Below are 24,393 nucleotides of genomic sequence, written 5' to 3' on the forward strand. Positions count from 1 at the left end.
AATATTATGGAGTTAATGCTTCAATAAAAAAAAAAAACATTTTAACATACAGGCAATTTTTTGAAATTGCCAAAATTTATGAAGAAAGCAAATGAAGGTAGGAAACCTTGCAAATTAAGATGTCAAATATATAAAAATATCATCATAAACTTCTAAGACTATATTCCTGTTACTTAAATTTTCTGCTCACTCTACAAATAAATACTACACAGTGACACTTAAAAAGATGTAATTCTGTGACAAGTAATAATGAAAAAACTAAATAACAAATCAATTAACAGACAATCTTAAGTAGATTTAATTGTACAACTATATAATACACATATAAAATTGTATTCTTTAAACAAAATCTGGCATATACAATATCACAATTTGCTTTTAGTTAAAGATGTGAATGAATGGAACTGTGGTACAATGCCAAACATCATTCATTTAGTCCTTGGCCAGATGAATATCCAGCTTAACCACAAATATATATGAAATGTATATGCATAAAATCATTCTACTAATTTTCCTTATACATAAAGAAAGATACCATCTTACATGTTTTCGAATGACATTATATTATTTCTGTACAATTGTCCTCAAATAGCATTCGCATGCTTAGCGCATGATGTCTATGTTATGTTATCAGAAAACAAATTCACTGAGCTTTTAGAATTATATTAAACTCAATTGAGTAATAATAAATATAAATTTCATGTACTAATAAAAAAATCAGCACAACATTGAATATAAAGAAGGATTGGTCCAATATGTAGTTATTTATGACAACTCCATAATGGAAGAGAAAAAAAAAAGCAAAAAGATTTATCTGTAGTCAAAGTTTGTAACCTGCACCCGAGAAGCTGAAAGAAAAATGAGATGAACAGGGAATAAATAGCACAGAGAAATGACTAGGGTATGCCATGAATGTTACAGACCTTGACAATTATTGTTTTATTTATATATATATATATATATATATATATATATATATATATATATATATATATATATATATATGTTTACTAAGAATTAAAGTAGCATTCAGAAATATGTAAATGATTAGGTATTAAGTACATCTAACACGGGATGTTAGAAGTACTTAATACCTAAATACCATGATTGGCTAATAAAAACTATATATTTGATTCTTATAATAAATTAGAATTTATTAGTTAGCAAAAGTATTTCTTTTGAGGTTTAACTGAGTAGTAAAATAAAAGGATCAGTAACAGAATTTTAATGCAATGCTACATTATGGACAATTTGACTATCTGCAGTATCATTTAATAGAAAAGCAAAATGACATTCACTTGAATTATTGGTCCAGCACATAAAATAAACATGGAAGAGTAACGAGGAAAACAAAATTTAAGACGTCTGAATAAATTCAACAGTACATAAATCCAATATAAATTTCCAAATATAAAGATATAATGAAAATGAAGGATTTTTTATTTTTTTTTATAATCTTTGGAAATCAAATGCTCTTAAAACTGAGATCTCAGATGATTAAGAAAAATTAATTACAGGATGTGAGAAGCACTTAATTCCTGAATGTAAGCTGAACTAATTAATATATTATCTGCCTGACCAATCAAGATTTTACCAGCTTAATAAGAACTGAATCTTTGTAACAGTTTTGATGATTTTACAAACTTTAATCAAGACTGAGAAAAGATTATAATATGTCTTTTCCCACATAACAGCATTACTTTTGCAGGATATGGTAATGATCAACTGGCATTTGCTCACTTTATCGAATCTCAAATTGTGTTTTCCTCTCCTCATAAAACACTCAAAGCTTTATCTTCCAAACAAACACATATAACACAAAGCACTTAAACAGGATTTCTTAAATCATATAACCAACTTCAGTATTACAATTACAATATAGTTACATCACTGATAATCACAATTGAAGGAATGCTTGGTAGAAAGAAATACATCAAATTTATAAAAATGGATCACCATTGAGTTCATAAAGTCATTGAATAAATCCTAGTAAGTAACCAGAAACAAATATTTATATCATATGAAAATGGCTGCTTAATAGTGTAACAAGATTCTCAACATATTAACTATATTATCTACAACTTAGAAAAGCAGAGGAAGCAAAGGCACTTCTATATAAGTAATATTTAAATTTTGTCAAAAAAAAAAAATACATTCATTACCATTAGATTAGCACTTAGTTATCCTTAACGAAGACTGAATTTTAAGTGCATATTATAGGTGCCAGGGAAAACTGCATAAAGTATGAAATATGTCAATGAGAAAATGATTATTAATAAAAGAAAAACCATCATTATTCCCACTTTGTCTCATTTAAAAAAAAAAAATTGAAGAGCACCAGGCAATTTCAAAACACACATTTAACAATCATGCAAATACCTACAAAATGCAACATTTCCCAGACACCTAACAGGTACAACTGACAAATGTACACATCGATGTGTGTGTGCATGTATGCACATACATTAGTATAACATGCTCTCAAATGCAAATAAAATCACAATATTTACATATAGTTACAAAATTTGAAAACACAGAATATTCATACCTGTATATAGTTTATTTTCTAAGCAATATGTATAAATCAAATTTGATATTCTGTACACATTTTACATACCAAAGACAATTCAGATGCCAAATAAAGTTAAACTTCCATATATTCTTACCTAAAGTCGGATATAAATAAACAGATATTAATCATATTGCTGTAAGAAAGAAAATGTACTAAAAAACATAAGCATGTTTAAATTACTACAAATAAATACATTATTACATATATTGCAATAATTTGCACTTTGTTTTTCTTTTGTGCTATTTCAAAATTTCTGCTCTTGTCATATTTATCAAATTTTCAGCATAGTCAACTCTAACTATAGCGAATACTATAACAAACTACTCAACAGTCCCAACAAAATTCCTTGACATTAGTAGTACTGCAAAGGAAATTAACTTTAACAAATAACTCTTATGGTCCCTAAAAGTTTACTTTAGTGAGAATTGACTGGTCTAAATTTTATTAATCATCAATTATACAAATAAATATTACGTCATTTAAGAAACTGTCATTTTATGGAATGAATAATAAATAAAGTTATTTAAAAAGTTTAATCTATGATACTCTCATGTACTGTTTAAAGATCTTAATTTGACAGCATTGGGATGAATAGATGGTGTCACATGTCAAGAGAATGATGGATTCAGAATGACTTAATGTGTGTGTGTGTGTGGTGGATGTATGACATGGGAACAAGCCATGTCACATAGAAACATCATACACTGGCTCAAACCCTATACTTCGACCATAAACAAAACCAAGGTGTCCACAGTGTGTACTTCTCATGGTAGAGTTCAGATTTCAAGGTGGAAATTGATGGTTTGTCATAGCTCAGGTATTTTATATTTGATGCTCCTGTAAAAATAGTTTCACATCCACAATCACAATCTGTTCCAGAATTAGTTTGCAACTGACATCCAAAAAGAGAAGTAAGACTGACTGCACTAGAGATTTCTATCAATTTTGCAGCATTTGTAAGGATTGCCCACACTGTCTTACAAAAGACAGCTTGGGCAAGTTTTGTTGCCATTTATATAAGAGAGAGAGCTGCTGAATCAGACCCAAAGGCACTTTTAAATCTTGTAATTTCAGAATGCAAGCATCTCCACAGCACAGAAGTGATGATGTCCTTAGATTAAAAGATTTATATATATTCAAATTACATCTAGGATACAAGGGATCTTGATTAGAACTTTTAAATGAAAGCGAGTTAATTTCAGAGATGTAGATCATGTTTTTCTTCTCAAAACTCAGGTTACCTCTATTCCCAGCAAATCCAGATATACTGGCCTTCATCAAAATACAGTAACCTACCATTTATCTGACCCTTGAAGGGTTGGATAATCGAAGTACATTTACATGGTGCTCTACCAGAAGTCAGTTAATTGAGAGGTCATTGCTTTGAAGTTGAAATAAATGGTAGCTTACTGAGTATACAGACACAAACATTTCCCACAAAAGAATGTCAGACTTTTAAATACAAATATTTTTCAAATCAAATTAATGATCCACTCTAAGATTTTTGTATGCACATGCACCCATTTCATTCTCAGTTCAAAATTAAAAAAAAAAAAAAAAAAAAAAAAGTGTTTTTACGGTATGCAAAATTTAAGGTAATTTGTGTGCGGTGGAAGTTTCACAAATCTATGTGGGCAATCCATTTCATAATAAATATCAGTTATGGTGTAATCAATTTAAAGAACCTGGCAATGTTGAGAAATGCAAGTCTGCTGAATACCTAACCTCTAAATAGATAGCTGGTTATAAAAGGATCAATTTCAGGTTGGATATATGCTGAACTGCACATAGAGCTCATATTGAACTTTACATTTCAAAGTACCATTCACAATAATTCTTACTGTTGTATCCACTTTCATTTAAAATACCAAAATTAGTATGCTGGAACTGTGTTCATTATCCACATGCATGCTGAAGTCAAATCGGTAGAAAGCAAGTTAGACTAATGGAAATACCACAAGCTTTTTTGCCACAATTGCAGAACTCTTTGTTACTTATGATAACATTATTAAAGGATTACACAGCAAAAGTAAGCCATTAGTAACTGCCAAATCAAATAAAGTTCTTTTTAATTTAAATTTTTGCCAAATTTCATATTATCCATCTATTTCCTTTGTGACTTTAATATTTAGATACATTTCCTTCTTAGAGGAAGGAAATTTATCAGAATATTCTATTAATAGTTGGTATTACTATTAATAGAATATTCTGATAAATAGTTGGCATGCCTGCGTAGCTCAGTGGCGCTTGCTTCCTCTGCACTTGGTTGCTCGAAGTTTAACTTGAGTTCAAGTCTAGTCGCCGACTGGAGGAACTTTTTCTAAGCCTTTCTTCAACCGATCACGGCATGGGCAAGCGGGTTTTCCTCCCGTAAACTCAAGAAATTCGACCGTAGTACCCACATTATTTTCAGACAGTGACATATCTTGTTATGGTTAGGTACCAAGAGATGTCAGCACTTGTTTGGCAGCCTATAATTAGTGATAGACATGGGCCAGCTATCTCTGATTGGCTACCGGTGGAGATTGAACTGCTCACTCAGTCTCAAAAGCTAGGGTATAAAGGCATCGCCTACTCCCTATAAGGGAATAAAAGGCATTAGCTGATTTTTTTTTTTAAGTTGGTATTACAACTTTATGGGAAGAGTAAGTAACTATAAGCTCAGCTTTACAGACCAAATAACATAATTTTAACTTTACACTTTGTATAGTAAAATATTGAAGATATTCATAGATCATAAAAGACTAAGTATGGAAAGTGAAAGAAAAATATTTAGCTTGAAATGCTGAAACCTGAGCAACTTTCTTGCTTAGAATGCTAAGTGTTTGTGCATCCCCATATCTGTGAGATGCCTTAATGCTTTTGATTTCCTCTCCCAACCTTCTGCTGCTGTCATATTCCTAAACAAGGAAATGATTTGCAGACTATAAAGGTATGTTTCATAACAGCATCCTTGTATAGTGAATAGTAATATCAATTATCACAATTCAGCATTGCTGGCATACATACTGTAAATAATTTTTGTTAATCTAATTCTTCCATTAAAAAGTCTAAATAAAACAAATTTTCAAATAGCACTCCAAATTCTTTTATTATACACACACCTGTTCTTTGGAACAGTATTCTGACTACTGTTTTTTTCAATCATTATCACCTCCAGCTGCTCAAGAAACAGCAGATTCCTTCTTTCTCTCTAATCACTTGTCCACACAGAATACTGTTGTGTTAATTTTGCAACCTTTGCTCATTTGAATTAAGATGGAATATTCTTCTTAATAAACAGGAAAGAGTTAGTGAAATTGTATGCTCTGATCTTAAGGAAGAGATGATTTGTTTGTCTATAACAGAGTATAAATTTGCTTATGATATCTTGGGGGCATTCTTATTGACAGTATATCAATCTGATATACTGTCATACAGTATACAAACAGTATACTAATCTGAACATATGTTTTATAATATAATATAATAACATTGAATGTGTTTCTTTATCAATTTTCAAAAGAGTCAAGTTTTTCAAATGATATTATTCCAAAAGCAACAACTCAACTAGTCCAGTCTATCAACTGCTGGGTTTGTTTTAATGCTGAAGACAAAAGAAATGTGTAATTAGGATAATGAGCAGAGGTGGACTTGCAAATTATTCAGTGAACTGATAAAGTTTATTCTAGATTTAAATCACTTAATAAAGAAAGCAAATTGTCTGAGATGCTTCAAACATTTGCTGTGTATCAGTTGGACAAAATATATGCATACCAAAAGAAGTTGGATTGAATGTATTGAAATAATGGATAATTAAATTACAGGTATTTTAATTAAAACTGATAAATAATAAATCCTCTGCCTTTTATTGCCTAAAGATAGTGGGTGAAACTGTTGTAGCCCTAGCTCTGACTATTACAAATTGATATATTGTTAGTCTCCATCCTCAATCATCACCAATAGAGTTCATAGCTACTGCTGTTGAAGACCTCAGGGCAAGAGCACTGCAGGCAATTGCAAAGAGTCTTGTGTTTCTGAACCCTAATTGGTATTACTGTCTAAAATAGTGCAAGTTCTATGATCGATCAATGGGGAGATCACACTTGCCAATGAATGATTAACTCAAGAACTTTTTAATATCAACCAGCCACCTTAAAAAAATAATAATAAATCTCTAGTCAGTAACTAGAACTGAACTTATAATGGTCCTTTCTTCTGGCAGTCTAGCATGCATTATAAAACCAGAAGTTGCTATATTGGCATATCAAACTGATGTTCACATATGAGTAAACTTTCAGATCCATTTTATTTACTTCAACATTGAAATATTGAAATAAATAATTGAAATTTAATTGAAACAAATTCTAATCTCCCTCTCTCTCTCTCAGAAGATTTTATTTAATTACTTTGCGGTGGTGTGGAAGAGTACAGAAAATTATCCCTTTCTATCAGACTTTTTAATATCAACAAGACACGAGAAGTAAATAACCTTATAGTATATCACTTCCATATTTGAACTGGTGCTGTTCAAATTGTGATATGAATATGAAACTAAGGATGGAGAAAGCAGGCCAACCTGATTGTTTTTATTGGGGGGGGGAGGGGAAGCACTCAAAACTATAACAAATGAAAACAGTCTTATGTACTGAAGCACTATTACATTATAATCATTCATGGGCCTGGATTCCAGTTTAGTGATGCACCATCGAATTCCTGAGTATCATGAATAGTATATTGTATTTGAAGTACTACTGATAAAGCAACAAAATAATATGCAATAACGATGAATGTCATCCTCTGATAAACTTAGCACAAGAGCTTCAAGGAGACATGCAATTGCATTATACCTCATCTAGAACCAATATTATTAAAAAGAATATCACTTATTGTAAAAAATACTTCAATTTAAAACAGGTTTTACCAACCGTAAATATAGCATTATAAACATGTTTGTAAAAATTGCAAAATGCAGCATTGTTATTATCATTTATATAAAAATAGTTACCTAGTATTTTGTAAATACTCTGTGCATATGACAATGATAATAAACTTGTATAGTCTTGTTAAAAATAAATAAATAAATAATAAGATTTCTAAGTGTCTATTCAGAATTTTTCTGAAAATAAAAATTTTCGGAGAGAGAGTATGTGTGTGTGTAATTAACCAATTATGTAATGCCCATACACCACTCATTTATGTATTTAATTTATTTCAAAGGTTATTGAAATATATTAAAACATATTTCAATAACCTTTGCTTAATGGAATCTATAAATTTCAGGAAATATACTTTAAGTTGTCTGCGCAGTTAAGTTAACCACCTTACCGGCCATTATGGATCAAATACGCATCCTCATACGCTTCGTATCCATCATATATTTCAATGTAATATCACTAGTATTACAATTTTAATATGCACTTCGCATCGATGATAAACTTTATTGGAATATTTTCGTAAAGATCTGACAATTATAGTTTTGAAAAAATTAGGTAGAATGAAATTTTTGTCTAGAGATAAATCATCATATACACTTACAGAACAATGTTCTGAAATACAAAAATTATTACGTCTCCATGACTACCTATTCATGTTGTCTGCATCTTGGATAAGGTTAGGTATTGTTAATAAACACTTTCAAACAGTATTTTGCAAGAAAATTACTCTTTCAATGAATTTTGAAAGGAATTCATCAAAAAATTATTGACGAATTGTTTTTCTGATCAATTGCATTTGTGACAATTTATTTTATTAATTGCTTATTTGATGAATTACCATTCATTAAAATATTGTTCACTGAATTGTTCATTCAACAAATTGCCATCTGGTAAACTATCTTTCGATTTACTGTTTTCAGAACCTTTATCCACTTCTGTCAAATTTGAAATAAATATATATATATACATATATATTTACTGACACTTCTCAATTTAAATCAAATCCTCCCAACTTTAGTTGTAATGATGTCTATTCAAAGTGCAGTGGGAATGACTGTGCTTTAAACAATTATTAAAAGAATTAATAAGTGAATAAAACATTGCAAAAAAAAAAAAAGTGTAACACAAAGGCAGTTATAAATTATTTCAGTAATGGAGTAGATGACATTTGACTTGAGATTCTCAAATCATGGATGGTCTGAATATATTGAATAAGGACTTGTGGACCAACAGAGCCATAGATCTTGATTGTAAGGGAAGTGGCATTCCCATGGTCTCCTAGCTGGATCCTATCCTCTTCTTCCTCTACCTTGAGGAAGATCCACTGACTTTAATCTTACCTATAAGGCCTTAGCCAACTCTTCTTATTTTATGACCCTTATGCTATTAGGAGCCTCCGTAGCTCAGTCAGTATAGACAAAGCCCTTTGGTTGGAAAGACCTGGGTTTGATTCCCATCTATGATGTGAGGTTTGGTCTCTTTCGACTAAAGGTGAGTTAGCCGATCTCCTACAGAGGTAGAGAATTTTTTCACCTAGAAACTCAGGTTTTTCGTCCCTCAGAACAGGCAAACTGGCCCTATAAACACACACGGATTGCAGTCATGAATACTTACGACAATATGTTTAAGAAATAGGGTCCTCACCACATGTCGTTATGCCCGTAGTTAACCATGAGTCACATCGTGGTAGTCAACCTCCTACATAGGAGATGACACATTAATGGGAATAGGATGCTATTAGAGTGCTTGAGGACTATAGGGTCTTTCCATTTCTGGTCCATATCTATGTCCCCTCTAAAATCTACTCTTTCCCCTTCAAATACCCTATTCCTCCTACAGATTTAAATTTGGAAGAAGGCTAGTTCTAACCACTGGACTATCCATTTCCAGGCTAGTCACCTGACATAGAGAACATTAATCTACTTTTAAACCAGCAAAGAAAGGCGATCAAAATGAATCTATGGAAAATGACCCTGGAATTGAAAAGGTAAAATGAAAATGGAAACAACAAAATATAATACATATAGCAAACTGGAACAGTGTATAAAGAAATAGAATTAGATCAAATATTAAATGAAAAAATTTTTCAAATAACAGTAATCACAAACAAAAAAGAAATTAAAAGGAACCATGAGAACTGAAAATTTTAATGTAATATATAGTGGAGTTGACAGAGACCAAAGAGCACAAGCAGGTGTTATGATTTGGATTCATAATTCCCTTTCAAAATAGTTAAAGCATTATAAATTATGGAATGGACGAATAATAGAAACTAGAATAAAATTAGATAGAGGTTATTTAACAATAACTGGTTTATATGCCCCAGGAAGAGAAGAGGATAATATTGAATTTTATATGATTGTGGATGGAATCAATTTGCCAACTTATCTGTTATCTAAATACCTGGCAGGAATCCTCAAACCTCACATCCATAATTCGGACACTTATATACGAAATTCGCAACATTTCGTTGAGAAACTGAACAACATCTCTATCTCCAATACGGATTTACTCGCCGGCCTGGATGTTACATCTCTATTCACTAACATCCCTGTGGAGGAAGTGATCAACATTTTAGGAAGTTTGCTCCCACAAGACATTACTTCTCTGTTCCGTCATTGTTTAACATCAAACTTTTTCTTATGGAATAAAACCATATATCAGTAATTGACTGGCCTTGCAATGGGTAGCCCCCCTCTCTCCATCTTGTGCTGATCTCTTTATGGGGGATTTTGAAAGTAAAATCTTAACTCAAACAGACCCTAAACCACAGTATGGTGGAGATACGTGGACGATATTTTTATCGTTTGGAACCACACAAAAAAGGACCTGTTCGACTTTCTTAACAAAATCAACTCTCTGCACCACACAATCAAATTCACTCTAGAACTTGAAAAAGATAACTAATTATCATTTCTGGACACTTTAATTAAGAAGCTTCCGAATGGTGGTATCAACCTCCCAGTTTACCGCAAACCTACCAATACAGGACGTTATTTACATTTCACTTCCTTACACCACATTTCTCAGAAACTTAGTACTGTACACATGTTGAAGAACCGTGCCTCTCTCCTTACAATAGATCAACAAGACCTCCAGGAAGAACTATCCCTGATATCCACCAACCTTATCATGAATGGATTTCCTCGAAGACTCTCGTCCACAAGATAATTTTGCACTGAACCCCGACAAAGACAACAAGATGATGTACGTTATATTTCTACCATCGTCATTCCATACTTAGGGACAGTTTCCAATAAGATTGCTAGACTCCTTAGACCACATAAAATAAGAGTGGCCTTTAAACCCACAGAAACGATTAGACAATTCTTAAGATCTCCAAAAGATAGCCATCCTTTCTCCAAATATGTTGGAGTTTATAACATACCATGCTTGTGCGGCTTGAATTACATCGGCCAAACTTCAAGGAGACTTGAAATTAGGCAAAAAGAACATATAGGTGACGTCAATAATAACAGAGAAGAAAAATCGGGGTTAGCTTTTCATTTCTCAAGAACGAACCATACCATAGAGTGGGATAGAAGCACAATTCCTTACATGGAGGAGGACTTCCGCTCCCGAATTTTTTTAAGGAGGCCACAACAGTTGCCCACTGTACACAAAACCTTAACAGGAACCAAGGACTAATCTTGCCCCGTGATCTGGAAGACCCTTATCAGATCCTTCAACTCGCCAGAACTGAATTATAGTGCCAACTATAGAACGTTCCTAAATAACAACAAGTGAGATCAGATCATCCACGCTCTATGAAAGTATTGTACGCGCTCTGTTCTTTATTTAATATAATTGGAATCGGCTGATTTTAGTTTGTAACAGTTTTTTACTTTTTAGTGCCTTACATCAGTTATGTACCCTGAAGATGCCAACAGACTTAGTTGGTGAAACTAGTTGGTATAACTTAGTTGTTTATTATATACACTTGATCAATATAATCCCAATAAAAGTTTTTCCAGAGCTTTTTGGTCAAGAAAATTAATTGAATTTTATAATCAATTGCAAAATATATATAACAAAATAAATCAAAATGATAATGTAATATTAGCAAGAGACTTAAATGTAAGAATAGGAAACACGGAAATTAATAATAACAAAGGAATATATGGAGAACATACTCTAAACAGAAATGGTAAAAAAAAAAAAAAAAGAGAGACATCAACTTTGTAGTTTATAATCTACAAATAATGAATAATAACCTTAAAATAATGAATTCTTTCTATAAATAAAAAGACATACATAAATATACTTGGGCAGCAAGAGGATGGAAATCAATATTAGATTACATTATCTTAAATGAAAAGACAAAGTTCTCTTTAGATGTTAGAGTTCACAGAGTGAAATAAGTAGTGTTCACTTCCTCATTAAAATAAAATTAAGATTACCACCTAAATGGCTACAAATAACAAGAACAGACAAAAAATTGAAACATTTGTTTATAAAATTAGATTGTTAAATGATACAAATATACAATGGCTATATGAACAAAGAATTTTAGATAAAATAAAACAAAATAAATAAATAGAAAAGCTTAATATAAAAACGATACTAAATACAGCAGCAAAATAAAAGACCAAAAAATTTAATAAAAAGAAAAAACTGAAGATATGGGATGATATAATCAAAAAGGAAAAAGAAGTATATCAGAAATGGTTAAGAAGATGAAACAGAATATAAAAGAATAAGAACCATAGCTAAAAGAAGTCAGAAAAAGACAGAGAATCATGGGACAAATTTGTTTCTAATTTAGAACATGATTTATATAAAATAAGACCCGATATATATAAGATTTCGAAACATTTAAGTAAAGATACTAAAGAAAGCATAAAATTAAACACTGAATTGAAATTAATATTCTATAAAGAATTGTGGACAGATAAATATTTTTAAAAATATAACTGGCAAACATTCAATGAAAATGAAAAGGAAATGACTAAAGAGGAATCAGAAATTAGCCAGAAAGAAACAAGAAATGGAAAGTCACCTGGAGAAGCCTTTAGGTTCAGAATTATATAAATATGCAGGAATAAGGTTCAAAGAAAGACACTTATTATTCTTAAATAAAATCTATTCAACAAGTAACCCACCAACAGAATGAAAAAAAAGTAATTGAGATCCCCGTCTTAGAAAAAATTTGTAGAGATGACCCTAAAAATTATAGAGGTGTAAGTATTGTAAATCCCTGTTACAAAATATATAGCAGAATTTTAAATAAACTAATAAAATATTCTGAAAGTTGTATTTACAAGTTCACAATGGATTTAGAAAAGGCCAGATCATGTACAGACTTGGCCTTTTGCCTAAAATTAATAATAGAAAAAAGAAGAGAATACAATTTAGAAACGCATATTACATTTATTGACTTTGAAAAAGCATTGGATAAAGTTAAAAGAAGTATTTTATTTAACATATTAAAAGAAAGACAAATACCAAATAATATTCTAAAAGCTATCATAAGTATATATGAAAAGAATCAAATACAAATAAGATTAAGGTATGAATCATGTACGAGAGAGAGAGAAACCAAGGAGTCCAACAAGGATATTCCCTTTCAGCAACTCTTTAATATTTATCTAAATGAAATAATAAAATGGAATAAAAATTTCCTTCCAAGTATTAAACTTTCTCCTATTGTGAACTTACACACTCCTTTTTGCTGATGACGAAATAATAATTACAAATTCTGAAGATAACTTAGAGAAAGATATTTTAAATTTAAGCGAGATAGCCAAAGATTATTGAATGATAATATCAACAGAAAAATCAAAAACAATGGCCTGTAAGGCAAGATCCAGTAAGAACTAAAATAGTAATAGATAACAAGATTTTAGAACAGGTGAATTCATTTACCTACTTAGGATGTATGATTACCTATGAAAATGAAAAAGATATAAACCTAAAAATTGCAAAATATTTAAAAATAACAGGTGTAATTAACTCTATATTTAAACTTCAAAAAAAAAAAAAAAAAAAAACAGACTAAAAGTATACAATACATTAGCCCTACCAGTCTTATTGTATGGAAGCAAAATCTGGACAATAAAACAAAAAAGACAAAGATTAATAACAGCTAAAATGAAGTTATGAGAAAAACTGCAAAGTATATTCTATTCGATCACCAAATAAATGAATAAATTATGAAAGAATTAAACCGCAAATAGAAAAATTAAAAAATATAAACATAAATGGATGGAACACGTTGAAAGAATGAAAACAGTAAGATTACCAAAACAAGCCTTAAATTACAAACCATTAGGAAAAAGAAAACCAGGCCGTCCTCTAAAGAGATTCAATGATGACTTCTAAGGCCAGAACATTTGAAGGCCTAAATCATTGAAAAGCATGATGATAATATAAGAAGTATTGCTGTTTCCTATCCAAGGTTGTGGAAACTTCTGCATGCCTTGTTTTGTACCTCTGCCTGTCATGCTCAGTGTCCATTTGTGTCCTTGTTGCTTTATTGGTCTACGTGGTATTACCTTTATCTGTAAATAGCTTCTGTGCCCTGAGCAATGAAGATATGGAAAAGTGTAAAGTTATTGGGATTAAAAGATTACCAGCTGTGTACCACATTGATGGAACAGTACTCCAAGAGATTGATGAGACTAGGGACATAAGTTTTAATTAAAAATATTGCCCTTTTTGCATTGTTTTTATATTTAAATTGTTCTTTCAACATTCAGTTTTATGATAAAAAAATGTTTTAATTTATTTGAATTCATATTTTATGTGAAAATAGATGTTATGTAATCTAGTTCGCGGCGGTTAATAAGGCCCAGTAAATTTGTTGATGGGCCTTATTAAACTGCTATAATTTATGATTTTATTTTTTGGTGACTGCTCATAATAGTTACTTATTTTATTGCTAAAGGCCTCTGAAAATGTCAGAAGTTAAGAAGAAATAGGGTCTTTGGACTGATGAAAGACTAGAAGCAACTATGAAAGCTGTGCAAAGAGGATAACTATCACAACGTGCAGCATCAGAACGCTATGGATTACCTAGAAGAACATTGAGGAACCATTTAAAGACAGAGAAGATGAAGAAGAGATTAGGAAGAAATACTGTGCTAACAAAAAAACAAGAGAAGAACTTGGTAGAAAGAATAGTCAAGTTTGCTTCAATTGGCGTCCCTTTAACTTCAAAATCTATACGCAGGCAAACTTTTATATTTTGCGAACAAAATGAAATTTGGAATAACTTCAATAAAGAAAGTGGCCTCTCAGGAAAAGATTGGTTGAAGTTATTTTTAAAGAGAAACCCAACAATTTCTAAACGTAAAGCTCAATTTTTGAATCCTGCTTGAGCTGTAAGAACATGTCCTAATCCTCCATCTTGTGATTCAGATAACTCCGATGATGAGATTCCATTGTCAAATCTAAAAACAAAGAACTCTTTGAAGTCATCGTTTCAGGAGTTAATGCCAATGCCAAATTATGCAGTTGTAAAGGCAACACCATGAAGATAAGCTTTTAAATTATAAGGGCCAGAGAGCGACCAAAGATCTTTTCAAAGAAAAGGATAGTAAGAAAGAGAAGGCAGCCACTAAAAAACAGGAAGAACCAAAAATAAAAATAAAATAAAGGAACAAAGAGTGTCAAAAGAGGGGTGGTATTGCCATGGATGCAGTGAAGAAAAGGTTTCTGATATGAGGCAATGCACACGGTATCTTAAATGGTACCATGAAGAGTGTGTTGGTCTCACCAAAGAAGAATGTGGCGTATTTGTATGCCCTTATGACTGTTCTTAAGCTAATAATTATGATTAAAATTAATAATAATTAAAAATAATTATTATATTCTTTTTTAAATATTTAATTTTGTTCAAGGGCTTTATTAAACTACTAAGGTTTAATAAGGCCTACTCAAGGTGTTTTTTAAAGACTTGGTTAAAATATAAATTACTGCAAGAATTGTTCTTATGTTTTTTTAATTAGTGATAATACAAACTTTAATATGAACGCTGTTGTTTCAATTAATCTAAATAATTGTCTAACTTATTCAAATTTTAAATAAGGTGGGCCTTATTTGCCTCACGTACTATATAATAAGGCATCAAGAGAAGTCTTCGATGCACTACAATTATATGAAAAGTGATCACTGTACAGAGCAATATAAAGCCTGTACTTTAGTTATAAGAAGTAGATAGAACTGATGGATGCATGCAATCTCTACTATTATTCATTATCTACAGGATCACATTCTGAAGTGGCATTAAATCTGATATAAAAATCAAGCATACAAACCTAAGCTCTCCCTATATTATGCAGATGATGTTATACTCCTAATAAATTCACTGAATAACTGCTTTATAATAAATTTAGCATGAAAATCAAAAATAAACAAACTATGAAAATGGAAAACACTAACTGCAATCTGAATGGTGCAAGGTTATATTCTGATTATCACTCATATATTTGTATTTTTAGAAAATGACAATGTCATTTGACAAAATGATTTTAGTTATTATATCATCTGATAAAATGTATAAGATGGTAATTAAATTACTATTTTATATATTTTGTCAAATGGACATCATCAGAGAACAACACACAGGTAAAAAGATACACCGAATCTCTTTTCACTGCATTCTCCCTTACGTAGATACTACATAAGGGAGATGAAATAAGAGGCAAGATCAAAAGTACCAAGCTCTACTACCTAGTGGGCTTGAGTAGGTGCTGATAGTCTGAGGTTGATACAGAAAAGTGCCTCATATCTTGGAAATATTCATCCTCAGACCATCTGCCCACTGCCAAGAAGAATGCCAATCAAGTCTAGTAGGTAATACAGTTTAAGGCTTTGGGCCTTGCTCAGTTTTTTTCATTTCAGGTTTGCTTATGTGTTTGCGTGCATGGCTGCAAGGGCAGAATCATATTAAAAAATAAAAATATTAGTAAAGAAATTCATATATGTCTCCAAGAATATGTGAGCAGAGTTAATTTAAGAATGGGAAAGCAAAGGTTTAACAAAAGAGATGTTTGATGGTAGGAAAAAGACCTACAAGAAGACCAATTTCTAGACAAACTGATGCAATTGCTAGTGTCTCAAAGACTGAAATGCAACATCTGACAATACTGGAGACCCAACAAATAACATTAACTTAGAAAAAAGTATATTGAGAGGAACCAATAATAATGTAAATATAATTATGGTACATCATTATAGTACTGTTACACACCTTTAGGACACATATCAGGAAACGATAATCATTATGATATGGCAAATGCTCTGTTATAACAATATTTCTCAGGTCCCTCCTGTAGAACTGTGATTGCAATCTGAAAGTCAGCATTTTATATTGATGGGGATGTAGTGGTTACAATTTTTAAAGCAAAAGAAGTTTTGCAGATGTACAGTGCAGTTTTTTTTTTTGTTACAATGTACAGAGTATTTTAGCAAACTGGTTATCTGCCATAAATCGTTTGCAGTAATAATTCATTGGTTCAGAGGTGGGTAGCACCACTATCAAGAAAAGTTGGAATGACACAACAAAGTTAAAATGTAGCATCAATAAGAATTTCTACTTCTTTTACCAGTTAGTTATTCTTCTAATGTCTGTGCATGCAGTATTTACCAAGAGACTGTGGATTTCTGAGTGTTGACTACCTTTCCTCCCAACCCTGGCCATGAATAACTATGTTATAAATAGATGTCAGAACTTCAAGCAGTGTGCAACTGCTTAGGAGCAAGATTGTAATATAAAATCAGTATGTATTGCTGAGGGGTAGATGAGTAGCATATTATTTCTACATTATTATATATATACAGGGTGTTCGGGATAAATTTGACATATTTATAATTAATTATATTTTTCCGTAAGTTACATGTATTAACACACACTTCTCTTCATTTAAAAGTTTGGACCCTTCTTCATTCATATACAAGATGTCAGAAAGGATGGATAGCTGGAACCCACCTGAATCATGGAAGAGAATAACTTGTATCATGATGATTCGTGCCCGCCATCAAAATAAGGATATTACGACTGCTGCCCAATGCTCCCTGAATACAGTAAAAACAATCAGGCATGAACTAGAGACTTGCAATGGTGACTACGAGGATGTAGCAAGAAGAAAGATCCCTAGCAGACGATCTGATTGCGTTCGTACAGCAGAATTCCTCGCAAATCTGCAGGAACAGGTGTTGAAGAACCCTGGCATTGGAATTCGGGCTTTGTTCGTGGAGTTGCTAACTGTAGTCAAGCCCTGGATAACAAGGGTAGCCAATGGTAGGCCGTATGTATGGCAGCAGGATTCGGCCCCTTGCCACACCTCTGGGAAAAGTCAAAAATGGTTGTCTGAAAATTTCTACGACTTCACCAGTCCAAATGTTTGGCCTCCAAACTCCCCAGACCTTAACCCCATGGATTATTTTGTATGGGGCGCAGTTGAAAAAGACACCAATCGCACTTCCAGTAATACAAAAGCCCAGTTAATGGATAAAATTAAAACAGTTTTTGCGGCCCTTCCCAGGGAGACTGTAGCATCAGCTTGTTCGAGGTTCCGAAGCAGAATTGAAGCTGTGATCGATGCTAATGGTGGTTATTTTGAGTAAATCTTGTTGATAGTATTGTAATTAACTCTGCTTGTAATGTTTTTTTGTCAATTCATTAAATTTAATACATACAAAGAAGATTTTCTTTTTCCTTACGAAACTGTCAAATTTATCCCGAACACCCTGTATATATATTTAAATGAGTTTATTTAAACTTTTTTTTTTGTAGAATAAGTAGTCTAAGTATGTTACTTTGAATATATTTGCTTTTGTTTCTGTTTTTATTTCTTTTTCCTTAATGTTTTATGACATCTTAATTATATTTCTTTTAGACATCTAATAATATACTTTTGTTTTAATAAAATTTTAACATAGTTGGGTAAGTCTACTTTTCAACTTACAAGCTGTGAGTGTTTGAATCTCACTGTGGCACGGATCTCAGCGAATGTCTTTAGTATCTTTCAATAGTAGTGATTTATCACCAGAATGAGACTGCCACCTGGCTTACTGAAAAGCTCAAAGTTACATGAAAAATTACATTTCTACAGCATGATTTCTGGATGTTTAATCCCCAGATCAACCATGGTACTAAATGATATATACATTTACAACCTTTTGTGTATAGGATTGTCATTCAAAAAGAAAAGTCAATTTCAATTCAGTCTTGCCTTAATTCCCAAGTCCAATAATTCGCTTAGTTATATTTAATCCAAACTTGTTTCATTTCTTCATGAAACTGCTTGATTGTTTTGTATTAATTCTGGTTGTGCAATAAAATATATTTGTATCGTTTTCTGCATATTTTGTGTGGTCTTCAACTAGGTTCCACAGAACTTAAAAACACTAGGCAGTACTAAGCTCTGTGCCCATCTTATAAGATTCTTAGGGAATGTACAAAGAAAATAATAATTGTCAAAAATTAAAGCATTTGCATGACAAAAACCCATTCTTGGGGAATGCAATCTGATTTCCAGAAACAAAAATCAAATTATTAAAATGTAGTTTTATAAGATAAAGGTTATTACTGCTATGCCTTATGCATATAAATATAATTTTTTTCTTTTTCTTTTTACAGAAACAGAACACATACCAAAGCCGAGCAAACCTTAGCATAAATGAGGAAATGACAATACACCAGTAATGTTTTCTAGTAATGATGAAAGACAATTAGATGCACCAATTGTTTATGGCAGTATCAGCAAAATGAAGTTTTAATCTGTACATCTGTGCAGTTAATGGCCTATTCTTCAAAATCATACAGATGATTTACCTGTTGGAAAAATAAAAGAAATTATGTCATAAATGAGAAGTAAAATCGATTTAGAAATCATATGAAAAAAAGGCAGAAAGGATGAATTACCAAATTCTGTATAGTTCAATAATGGAGACTTCAAAAACTATCAGGTATCTCAAACATGAGTGAATAAAAATTTTACACTGGGCAAGCTACATCATTCAGAATGCTTAATCAGAGATGTGGATCCCCAATGACCAAAACAGAACCCTCCCTTATATCAATATACTCAAATGAAAAATAAAACTGAGATATACTAGTTTCCCTTGAGTGTCCTTTGATTGGAAAGACCTATGTTCAAAATGATGTTTATGATGGTAGAAACGGTTATAAGGATTTTTTTTTTTTTTATTTATTATTATTATTTTTTTTTAATGAAGATGCATTTAGCAGATCTCTTAAAGAGATGGGGATTAAGGGATTTATCTCCCTCCTAGCCTAGTAATAAGGGTTTAAGAAAAGCTAAGCTTTACATAGCTACAATAGGCTATTCAGCCTAATATATAAATGAAGACTAGATTTTCTTATAACCACCTCCCAAGCCACTTTTTTTTATTCATATCTGAAAGTTTGGAATAATATCAAAATGCAATATTTTTTTCCCCATTACTATTGGCATTACTATTAATTGACATCTGAATGGTTATATCAAATGTCATTTACAGGAGCATGTTATCTCCACTCACTGTGTACCTTACAGAAAACAGATTACAACATATTCAGAGGAGCAGTCTTATTACCTAATGCTCTCCTGTTTGAAGGTTTTTTTTCATTTACTTATACTATAAATTAAAGATGCCAAGAAATTATTTTTATTTGCTATTATATTATTATTTCTATAGAAATTTGCATGGCTACTTGTATATAGAGGCTAATAATTCCACAGTAATTGTCTTAGTATCCCATAATGCAACACACATATCCTTACAGACATGGGTAAAGGACTAAACCAAGAATATAATTTCTTGGCATCTTTAATTTATAGTATAATCAAGTGAAAAAAATACTTTCAAACATCTTTCTCTAATTCAGAGTATTTTAGTAATAAGGTATGATACCTTTTGACTACTTCAATATGGAATTATTACTTCAACCTTGGTATCACTTCTGGGTCTGGCTCCCACTGATGAGACCTGACTAAAGGTTGAAAGCAGTCTGGATAGCGGCCCTTTCCATAATGCATAGCATTACATGTCTGTAAGGATATGTGTGTTGCTTATGGAATACTAAGGCAATTAGTGTGAAATCACTAGCCTCTATAATACAAGTAGCCCTGTCGTGATGTTACTTCAAGCACAAATTTCTATTTGCTTACACTTGGATAAAGGATTAAACCAAGAATATAATTTCTTGGCATCTTTAATTTCTAGTACTCTCCTGTGTATACTGAATGGTGAGGAAAAGTGGTTCCTTTATTTATAGTTTTATCATACAGTATCATCAACGCAGGTTTACTCTGAGAGCACAAAGTTAGTTTCAATAAGAGAATATTCAAAAGGAGAAGAAAGAGCATGATTTCCAACAAGCTGAAGTTGTGAAAATTCAGCACTTTAAAACACCAATCAGGTTTTCTCACTCCTCTCACTTCTAAAAAAAAAATTGTGATCCCTCAGAATTAACAGGATTTTATGTTATTAAAGATATGAAACAGAATCACAACCTTAGGAAAGAAGGACTAACTATACAAAGATGTTGCCATTTGTGTTTTTTAATCACACAACTGGCTTTAAACAAGAGTATGCATTGAATATGATGAATAATCTTGCACTACACTATGTATTATGTTAAATATTCACCATGCGTTCAAAACACTGAATAGAAATTAAGCATTTGTAATCAATCCTGCACACACAAATCCTTTCTACTATCAAAAACATTCCCCACATTGACATACTGTAAACCATTTCTCCTAAACAGTCTGAAAGTTGCATCACTAGCAACCACAGTTTTCCATGTCAGCTTACTCATGCCATACCTTGGCAACGGGCTCACAATCTGGACTCTCCTGCTTTTCTTATTTCATCTCATTCACAACAGCCCTTTTATATGCCAGCTGGGTTGGCCGAGTGGTTAGAGTATCTGTTCTCCAGCCAAAAGGCTGGGGGTTTGAATCCAGCCGTGGGCATGGATGTTTGCAATTGTCTGTGAAAATACTAGTAGTGGTGGGCAGTAGATGGTGTTGGTGATGCACTGTAGTTGGTGATGCGCCATCTGTAGTGCACTGTAGTTGGTGGATTGAGTGGTGAGACAGAGAGTTGTAGAGTAGGTGCCCACCCTCGATGAGTCTTTTGACTCCTTGGAGGTGTCAAGTTGTAATAATAATATCTTCTCTCATACCATATACTTATCTCCTTTCCAATCACATGTTCTCATTAATACAATCATATTTTCCACTTGTTCTACCAGCTTGCATATTGCCTTAGTCATATTGTTAATTTCTGCTCCTGGAAAACATACTTTTATTTGCTTGTCTAACACTTCCTCTAATCACAGAACCACCATTCTTTTCACTTTTTTCCCCCACAATTCCCTTGTTTCCCCCCCCCCCTTCATATTTTGATTCCCTTCTTAGCTTTTCTGATACTAAGTGATTTTGCAGTCTATCTAATATCTAATTCCTATTTTGCATTATGACATATTCATCTAAACCAGTACACTTCAGCTTTTAATACTTAGCACCCGCTTTTGTAACTTTCGTGAGGGTAAAATTTCCTTACTGCCCAATAATATTTCAATTGAAGAAAAAAATTACATACCCTGGTTACATACAAAAATTACAAACAATAAAATTAAGTGAAATTACCTTTAATTTAATGAAATCCTTGAACAAAGGAACAAATTAAGGTCTCCTCTTTCAGTGATTTTCAGACAGTTTCTCTCTTTGGTGACAATATCATTCACAGCACTAAAGCCTGATTCCACTAGATATGATGTAGAGAAAGGTAGCAGTAAATTAAATATCATTTTCCACATACTTAGATGTAAAGAGGTTTTTTTTTTTTTTTTTTTTTTTTTTTTGCCAGAGTTTTTGGTATCCACCAGTATTATTCAATTTGCTCTCTTCATCATATTAAGGTCTAATAGTTCTTCCTGATATGTTATATCAGCCTCAGCAGCTTGTTGGAAGTTGGTGGTTGGAAGTTTTTGCCTCAGAAGCATTTGCAGTAAAAGGATTCACTATCTAGTCATATGCCTTCTAGTTCAAAATATCACTAAATCGTTTTTCTATATCAAATTTAAGTTCATTGAGGTAGCTACTGAACTTTTCAATCTCCTCTGGAGTTACATCTTTTATTGATGGCAATTCCAGAAACTAATGAAATTCCCTCTTCAAAAGATTATGATGGAAAAGATCAAGTTTTTTCAATAAATAATGACAACATTTTTGCAACTGATAAATGTTATACTGGCTCCTTGAAGCTGCAAATTAATTTCATTAAATTTCTTAAAAATGCCTGCCAAATAAAATGCATTATGCTTTATTGTTTTTAATTGTGACAGGGATCAGCCTCATTTTCACTTTCAAAAAACTGTATGACACTCTCATATAGTTCAACAAAACGAGTCAGGCATGCATCCTTTGAGAGCCAATGAACTTCTGTGCATAACAGTAATCTAATAAATTGCTCATTATTGTCCTAGCATAGCTGTCAAAACATTTATCATTTTTGGCATTCAATATGATTGTACTCAAATATGATTTTTTCCTATAAGATGTTACCCATGTACCACACAATGAATACACAAAATGTCTGGCACTTCCTCCTTCAAATAAGCAACAAAACCACGATAGCAGGATGATATTCCATCAGTAGCACATACAACAATATTGTTCAAGGGTATATTTTTTTGCAAAGTAGAATTTCACAGTAGTAAATATTGATAATCCTTTTGCATCTGTAATAAGATTTAAAAATTAACATTTCTTTTTGCAATGTACTGTTTTCATTAAAGTACTATACATATGCCATCAATAAAGCATCATCTGCAATGGTAGACTTGTCCAACTGAATGGAAAATTATAAGTTTTGGAGAAGAGCTACAAGTTTATTTTCAACATTAACTGTGATTTCATCAATGAATTACTAAGGGGCAATGTTTTATAACTTCAGTTGGATCCTGATATATTACTGTTGAGATATAAATTCTTTGATAGATGGTATTATCAGTCTCTAATGTTATGGCTTTAACCACTTTTTGCAATTAATTGTGATATATGATAAGCTGCAGTTAATCCATCTTTGCATTTTATTTCTTGAATGATGCAGTTATTGCAGAAAGATTTTGAAATCTTTCATAATTTTTTTTTTTTTTTTGAAAATATTCAATGGGCTTATTTTTATTTTTGGATGCTTTGTAGCATGATGTTCTTGCAATCAAGAAATGCAAAGCCAGTTAATCCATCTTAGCATTTTATTTCTTGAATGATGCAGTTATTGTAGAATGATTTTGAAATCTTTCATAATTTTTTTTTGAAAATATTCAATGGACTTATCTTTATCTTTGGATGCTTTATAGCACGATGTTCTGGCAATCGATTTGGTTTCATTGCTTTGTTAGAAAATGTCTTGTGGCAGTAAACACATTGGAAGCTGTTTGTAATAGATTCGATAAAACCCATCTTCAGATACTCTGGTAAATAGCAGAGTATATTTCTTTTTTTGAGACATTTTTCAATATTTGTTACAGAAATTATTCAAATCACAACACAATAATAATAATCCAAAAAAAAAAAATTAGAAATCTTGTCATTGGCAATACCATGCACTAGCAACATACATTTTGACCGAGTCACAAAGGCTGCGTGCACCTGAACCAATATCGTGGTGCATTGAATGAAAACATTTTGGCATAATCTTGTTTTATGTATGTTCAACACCCGTACAGCCATATGCATTCCAAGCATTCAACCAATAGCATGGCATGATGAATAAAATTGTTTTGGAACAATCTTGTACTATATTATTTCCAATATTTCACAAATATTTTTTTAACTTTTTATTAATGATAGTAACTTTTCCTTTTCACATACATTCTCTCACAAATTTGAGTTTGTATATAATATTCTGCCACCTAACTGAAAGCTTAAATCACTCACTAGC

At 31.8% G+C, this 24,393-nt stretch overlaps 1 protein-coding gene across 2 annotated transcripts in view; it reads right to left on the reverse strand.

The window, feature by feature from the left end:
• Nucleotides 1-274: 274 nt before the first annotated feature.
• LOC150104492 (mitogen-activated protein kinase 1-like) overlaps nucleotides 275-24,393 on the reverse strand; it is a 271,472-nt gene continuing 247,353 nt past the window's right edge. The window contains exons 11-12 of one of the 2 annotated variants that reach the window (XR_016548527.1): nucleotides 19,088-19,267; nucleotides 275-2,666 (exon numbers count right to left, since the gene is read on the reverse strand). The gene's annotated coding sequence lies outside the window, so the exon portion shown is untranslated. The remainder of the gene's footprint in view (nucleotides 2,667-19,087; nucleotides 19,268-24,393) is intronic. The other variant, XM_090395183.1, reaches the window with a different exon arrangement.

This window comes from Typopeltis vanoorti, chromosome 7 (assembly GCF_054136105.1).
Source record: "Typopeltis vanoorti isolate ZY-2024b chromosome 7, IOZ_Tvanoo_1.0, whole genome shotgun sequence".
NCBI lineage: Eukaryota > Metazoa > Arthropoda > Arachnida > Uropygi > Thelyphonidae > Typopeltis > Typopeltis vanoorti.